Here is an 8,063-nt window from a genome sequence, read left to right as displayed (position 1 = left end):
TAGCATGAATTGAGCTCAGGCCTTATGTTAGAACTCTAACACTTAGCACAATTCACTGCTTGGGACTTAGGGCACATTTCTGTCCTACTCTACTTATAATTTTAACACTTATCCTGTAAATATTTTCATACTTAACTTATGCACTTGTAATATAAATACACTTTATAAAAACATTTTCCTTCCTTAATACTTAATATACTTATATAATTCTGATCGAATATCAAAACCAACCATTTATTCTTAGGTTAAAGCAACATAATACTTCGCGTGGGTCTTTTGTTGAGCTTCCACCAGCTCAACCAAATTCGTATTATACTTGTGGGAATAGAGGGTTAAGCATTCTAAACAAACGAACCGACGATGAGAATGTCTATGTGTATTGCATTAAAATTAGGTTTTAGTAGTACTCATAGAAGAGCGGTCTCCATACCTAAAATTTGGACAAACGCCCCATTCGCACACACATTGTTATATCACATCATTTTAATCTGAAATAAAAACTAAATTTTAATATAATTTCATAATTAAACAATAATAGCAACCTCCATGAAAGCGAAGCTTTTTAACGGGAGAACAAACGAACATTAAAGTGTCAAAACTCAATCAGCATTAAAGTGTCAAAACTCAATCAGCAGAGCATCAATTTTAAGACATTCACTAAATAAACTTGTTACGAAATTGTGTAAATACAGGATTTTGTTTAAAGACATACTTACATTTTTAGAACTTAATTAGAGAGATACTCCGCTTAAAATATTGTATCTCGAATGTCCTAGAAATATGGTAAAGATTATAGAGTTGATATGCTGATACTTTGATCAAAAAATATTTTAAACTAAAGCCATATATACCTAAAGTATAAAGTAGCTGCGCTATGAAAAAAAAATAATAAAAAACTAGTTATTTCCTTGTTTTAAAATAAGGTCTGAATTTTACGACAATTTTTCTCATTGCGTTTAAAATGTTCCCATCGTTCTTGAAATTATAAAAACATTTACTACTTTTCTCTCTTTTTTACTCTATCTCTCTCTCTCTCTCTATTCTCTCATTATCAGTATCTTCCTTTCTTTCTCTCTCTCTCTCTCTCTCTATTTCTTGCCATTTCTAAATCTTTATAGTAGTGAAGCTACTCAATAACTCACTTTATCTGTTCGTCCTAAACGCCTTGTATTTTACACGCTGAATTTTACGACAATTTTTCTCATTGCGTTTAAAATCTTCCCATTGTTCTTAAAATTATAAAAATATTTACTACTTTTCTCTCTTTTTTACTCTATCTTTCTCTCTCTCTCTCTCTTTCTGTCTCTGTCTGCCTCTCTCTTTCTCTCTCTCCCTCTCTCTATTTCTCTGTTTCTCCCTCTGTTCCTCTCTCTCTTTTTTTCTCTCTCATTTTCCCTCTCTCTCTTTCTCTTTAACCCTTTCTCATTTTCTCTCTTTTTCTCTCATTCTCATTGTCATTATCTTCCTCTTTTTCTTTTTCTCTCTCTATTTCTTGCCATTTTAACCCCTTATCAGTAGCGGAGCTACTCTATAATTCACTTTATCTGTGTGTCCTTAATGCTTTGAAAATGTGATTTTTTTCGACTGCTATTTAGGATAGATAGCTAAAATTTTTAGTTATGATTCCCTGTAACATGAGTATTAAGATTATAATTTACATTGTACATCATTTTTACATGCAGAGAGAGAGAGGGGCCATTGGGCTGTTTATTACAAAAGTCCCCAAAGTTTTAAAATGAATTATGATTGGTTGGTTCATTAAATTGATTGTCCAAACATTTTAACTCCAATCTACAGAAGGGATAATTTTGTGTATCATCTTTGGGGATGTACATTGATTTATCATCCATTGTCTTATCCCTTTAGATCCCTATTTTAATGGCACAAAAATGTTCAAAAATTTTTTCTCATATTCTCTTTCTCATTTGATTTCTTTTTTATGACAACTGAACAGATCTGCTTTGTCCGTTTTTGCCTATAGATGTTGTCACAGGGGTCTTTAGGGATAAGACAATGGACGATAAATTGATATGCATCCCCAATAATAAATTACTAAATTACCCCTACTGTAGATTACATTTAGTAGTTGAAACGTTCGGACAGCCAACATCATGGACCAACCAATCAAAATGCAATAAAAGTCTCCAAAGTTGTTAAGCTGACGAATAAGAAAACTTAGTGAAACTTAGTGAGAAAAAAAAACAGTCCAATGTCACCTTCCTCCTTGATGTTGTCATCCTTGTTTTCCTTCTATTTAACTCGTTCTCCGACAGACGACATAACCCCCCCCCCCTTTACTCTCTCTCTCTCTATCTCTGTCTCTCTCTCTCTGTCTCTCTGTCTCTGTCTCTCTGTCTCTCTCTTTCTCTCTCTCTCTCTCTAAAGCTCGCGCACTCTTTGGTTTCTTAAAGATCCGGAAAACTAGATAAAATTGGATTTAATAAGTACAAATAATAAACATATCATATTGGATTTAATAAGTACAAATAATAAACATATCATATTGGTTTTAAGCAAAACTGGATAAAGGATATAAGTGGATTTATTGACAATAGATAATTTGTCGTCAGTTTACCTCGCTAATAAGGACCTCAATTGTTCGTCAGTTCGTTCATCCAGTAGAAGGGGTATGAGGTAAATATGATAGATAGGCGGGTTTCATTATTTTAGCCAGCTGCAGGCATAACTTTTTTAGATTAAATGAAAATATGGTGCAACATCCAACTATTAATTTTATTGATTTAAACAAAAACAAGAGCAATTGTGTTAATAAGGAGTTCAATAGCGTGCAGAAAGGCGGTGTATTAACCCACTTTCAAAAGGGTCTAAATCTGTATCGAAACTACTCTAAAAGTAACATTGTCCACCTACCCGCTATTCGTAGGTGTAGGTTAGTTTTTAGGTTCTATTTATGATAGATGGCTAAAATTCGTTGTGAGGATTTCTCTAACTATTAAACAAAGCATATTTCTTTCTTTTTCCTAAAGGGATTAAACACTATTTTTTAACATCTAAGCAAAATGAGAATCAATTTCAAAGTCTAAAAAACTAATTATAACTCTAAAATGCATTATACATTTGTTTATGTTATCAATCTTTAAAAGTAAATTAACATTTTTGTCCTTTTTCACCTCATATAAATAAAAAGTCTTTATCATTTTTTTATAGAAAGAATAACAAAACAAACAAGTTAGACGTTCTAAAACTTCTCATTTGATCATTTAGTATCTTTTTTTTTCACAAAAAAATGGACGAAAATGCAACTATGGTTTCGCATTCTAAACTTGACTGTTTCGCTTCGCGGCGCATTTACATCACTGTAAATATAAAGCTACCAACTCTTGAATATTTAGACCAAGAATGTGGTGTGTGTGTGTGTGTTAGTTGACTCGCTATTGGACCGAAATAAGGCTCTCTTTTACAGTGAAGCTTTTCTTTTTGTCTCTATAATAGTTATTTCTCGTATCGTATTATAAACAGCTTTCCGCGGATATAGAATGTATAAATATGAGATTAAAACCAGTTTTTTAGCCCTGAGGTGCCTAAGGATTGTACATTTTTATATTCATAGAAAGATGGATATAATACGATGCTAGACATAGTTTTTCCATATGGATAAAAACCGGTTCTCATCCATACGAAAAAACTATGTCTAGCATCGTATTATATCCAGCTTTCTACGAATATAAAAATGTACAATCATAAGAATAAAACCAGTTTTTTTAGCCGGTGCCTTTGGCACCTCGGGGCTAAAAAAACTAGTTTTAATCTTAGAATTGTACATTTTATATCCGCGGAAAGCCGCTTATAATATGATGCGAGAAATAACTATTCTTTATCTTTGTTTGGGAGGGTACCTCATTCCTCGTCCCAAGAAAAAATTACAACCCCATTCCCCCAACAAAAGCCTAATGTAGGAACAGGTGGGGGGTTTTGGGTACTAATTATAAGCATAATAATCCTATTTTCAGGTGATTTTAAGATAGATATCAAAAGAAATCAAATACTTCTGCTATGTTAGATGCTTGACATAAATAGTTATAAAAAGAGATGCCATGGCTTTAGAATTGGTGATTACATGGCATAATACAAAATTTGCGAGTTGGTGATTTTTAATAAAAAAAGTATTTTGACTTCACTTAAATTATGATTTTTAATTCACACAATTTTAAACAACAACAACGTTAAAATCATGCATTTTTAGGTAAATGTTCGTATATGAGTTCGTCTGTCTGTCTGACATATTAAGAAAATTATGGCCGTCCTACCATCTTATTATCCTCATTTATAAGTAACAGGATGTCTATCTGTGTGTTCTGGTCAGGTCCAGGTAAGGTTTTTAACAATTTATGGGGAGGGTGTCTTCTACCTTGCATAAGCAATAATGAAAGAAATACTTTCCTCTCTCTTCATTTTTAACAAAATATTTTATTTTACTTTTTAGTTCTCAAAACCAATATTTTCTAGACTTTTAGTTTGTACTCCATGGCTAGAATATTTTAAAATGTCCTTTGTCTTTTTTAAATAAAATGATTATAATTTGATGTTTAAAGTTGTAATGTAAGGCCAAGGGATAAGACAGTTGCCGATAAATACATCCCCAATAATGATACACTAAATTTGCCCTTCTGTAGAATGCAATGCAATTAGTGGTTGAAATGTTTTGACGCTCAACTTAATGCACCAAAATTCAAGAATAGAAATAGAAAATGCTTTTATTGAACTTTTGGGACAAGTGTGATAAACAGTCCGATGTCTTTCTCTATGGTTGCAATGCAACTCTAATTAAAAGTAATACTAATTGATACAAATTACAAAAAGCTACATTTTATTAAGCTTCCCTGAAGAGTAGAATTTAATAAGCCAATATCAGAAGGCTAGATCTTTCAGTACAACAGACAGACACACTGCCTCTCTGCGATTCTAATAAAATTTTTTATTTTCCCTAGGGCGACTTTTCTTTGTGTCCAATCCCTAGAGGGGGCATAAACCATTGGGGCTTCTATGTATCCAAAATAATCTAACCTAACCTAACTTAACGAAAGCTAAAACACTCTAAGAACTATTTTAAAATCTGCAGGGGAGGGGTCAGTGCTCAAATAGGAACTTTGAGAGAAACCACCTAAATATTTTTTTTTGAACATGCTATAAAACAATTTAACAAAAATTGTTATAAAATTAGTCATATAATTAGTTTTATGTGGAAAAATAGATATTTTAATATATGGATAAAAAACAGATATCTTTATAAATAAATCCTATTATGTAAAGAACAGATCTATATTATAGATGTATATACATACAACTATCTCCCTTCCTTTTTCAACGACCTTCTTCGTCAGCTTCTAAATTATTTCCTGCTACCTGGCTGTGTTGATATAAGCGATACCATTGGTTGATTTTCAATGACCAAATAGAAAGGTTGTACAAGGTGGTTGCGATGGGGAGATACAGTTATTTAGCCCTTTATCCCTAATTGTGTTTTACTCTAAAATGTAAAGAAATGGTTTTAAGCTTTTTTCTAACCCCTTTTCTGTCACTTCGAATACAGAGCCCTTAGATGCTAGGAACGTGGCTGCTAGTTGATAGATAAATAGATTATAATAGATAGAAAGGTATAAATATTTTTTTTGCATATCTAACACAGTATGTAGTAGATTCTAATATTAAATATTTTATTTCAATAGAAGTTATGAAAGGTGAAGTCAATTTTTGTATTTTCAAATGCGAAGCTTTTCATTAGCTAAGAAATTTTGGTCTGATAATACAAAATAACGAGTAGCTTTGGTAGTAAGTATGTTGGAATTCTCCTATTCAATTCAAACTTAAAGTAAACATAGAATGTGGAATATTATATCAATTATAGCAGCGTAGCAATAACAATTGTGATAAACACTTTCATTAAAAAGCTCATTCCATCTACAACAATTTTAAGGTTGGTATTTAATGACAAGGAATCACAAAATACGAGGTTTTCGTTTTTAGGGGTTTTTAGGATGAACAGACATTACCTAACTATATATTGGGAGCAAAGACGTCCAATCTTTTTTTTTTTGGGAAGGGCTAAACTTAGAGGTTTTGAGGGTGGGGGTGTTGATAAGGGTTTTACATATATTTTTTCTTTTTTTTTGGGGGGGGGGGGAGGGGGGAGGCACTTGAAGATGATATAACATACTGTCAAAATTTGTTTGAGAGGGGTTAAACACCCTTTCAACCCCCCCCCCCCTCCATTGACGTCCCTGAAGAGCACTGAAAATAAAAAGTAAGAAGTAACTAAAAAAATGAGCCGTGTGACGTCATACAAATGAGGGATGAGAGGAGAGATGGGAAAGGAAACCCATTATAAAGAGATGGATCTATTGACGTCACACGGCTCTTTTTTCGGACACTTTGTAGAGCTTCAAATAGGAAAAACAAAATCGACGTCCACCACCTGTAGTGCACTTTTTTGAACCTTATTAACATATTTTTTTCTCTCACTTATCTTTATTCAATCAATTTTATATATTTTTTGCACAACTTCCCATTGGATTGAGATCAACATTCTATATATTAAAGTAATAACATGTGTGTATGTTAGTTATGTAAGTATAATAAGATCTCTTAAACAGGGAAATTTAGTATCGGACCAGAAATACTAATGGAGAGAAACTCTGGTGTGTCCACTCTCTGATAATTTGAAATTGAGGGGAGGAGGGAATTTTTAGATTTTTTTTTATTAATTTAGGTTATTTTATTTGGGTAGCTCTGCAGTGTTAGGACAAAGCATGTATAGATCCTGCAAGGTTATGGCCCCCACGGGGGTTAGACACGGTAAAAAATATCCCATTTAGATTTATTTTAAAAACTTTGGGGGAATGCACCGAAATTCTTCCAGTGATAGCTAGAGGGTATTTGCTCTTGACTTATCCCTTTCCAGAAATTTTTAATATCATAACAAAGTTTTTAAAATTCATATTATATTTGAATCATTAGGGAAAGAAAGGGTAGTAAATTAATACTACAAATCCAAGTCGCTGGTTATAAACTAATAATAGTTATTTATCGCAACGTGTTATAGACAGCTTTCCGCGGATATTAAAATGAAAAAATATACGATTTAAACCAGATTTGATAGCCATAGGAGACCAAAGGCCTGAGATAACAAAACTGGTATTGATTTGATGATTTTTTATTTTAGAATTCGTGGAAAATTGTTTGTAATACGATGGTATACATACATTTTCAGTATGACTAAAAACAAGTTCTAATCCAGCGGTTTTGAAGCCATACTGGAAATTCTGTTACAACTAGTTTTCTATTTATTTTTACATAAAAAGGAAATTTTAGTAGGGAGATATAAGGGATATTGCAACTAAAGGTTATTTATTTTTTCTTTCTAACCAATGTCCAAATGTCTCTCCACTACTAATATAGTTCTACGGACAATAATAGCAAATAGCAGCTCGCACCTCTAGGGGCACCTTATTTAAATTAAGTTAAAGAAAGGGTTGAGGAGGCTTTATGGTTTATTCTTCCTTTTTTTTGGAGGAGGGGTCTTTCTTTCTATGTTCGATTTCTCTTGGCCCTGCAGGATTAGGACCCCATAGGTTTTAGGCAAAGGAAACCCTCACCTATTTTCATTGCTCGATAGTCCCAAACCACACTTTAAAGAAAGGGAAGAGGGGCGAGAAGTTAGACCCACCATCCAGAAAATTTTATATCAATCTTATTATTCTTATTTTTGCGGGGAGGGGGGGGGGGAAGTGGGAAGGGTCATTGAAAGACTTTTTCTCTTGAGAGTGTGGTTATAGATAAATAAATTCTCCCAGGATCTAAAAGGAGCTTAATCAAAAAGAAACAAGGATGACAACATCCATAAGTAGCGAAGCACAAAATTTCGTGGATGGGACTGACGGTCATTGTTGTTTTCTTCAAACGACGGGAAATTTAATTTTGATATCTATAACTGAAAAAATTTTGAAAATCGATTAATAAACACCAAAGATATGGGGGAAAATGTAAAAAATATATAAATAGCCAAAAACCTGCAAAAAGGCAGTCTGACCGTCATTGTTGATTTC

Source organism: Acartia tonsa, chromosome 14 (genome assembly GCF_053477335.1).
Source record: "Acartia tonsa isolate MP-2025a chromosome 14, ASM5347733v1, whole genome shotgun sequence".
Lineage (NCBI taxonomy): Eukaryota > Metazoa > Arthropoda > Copepoda > Calanoida > Acartiidae > Acartia > Acartia tonsa.
The sequence above is the reverse complement of the archived record's forward strand: the minus strand, read 5'-3'. Positions refer to the sequence as shown.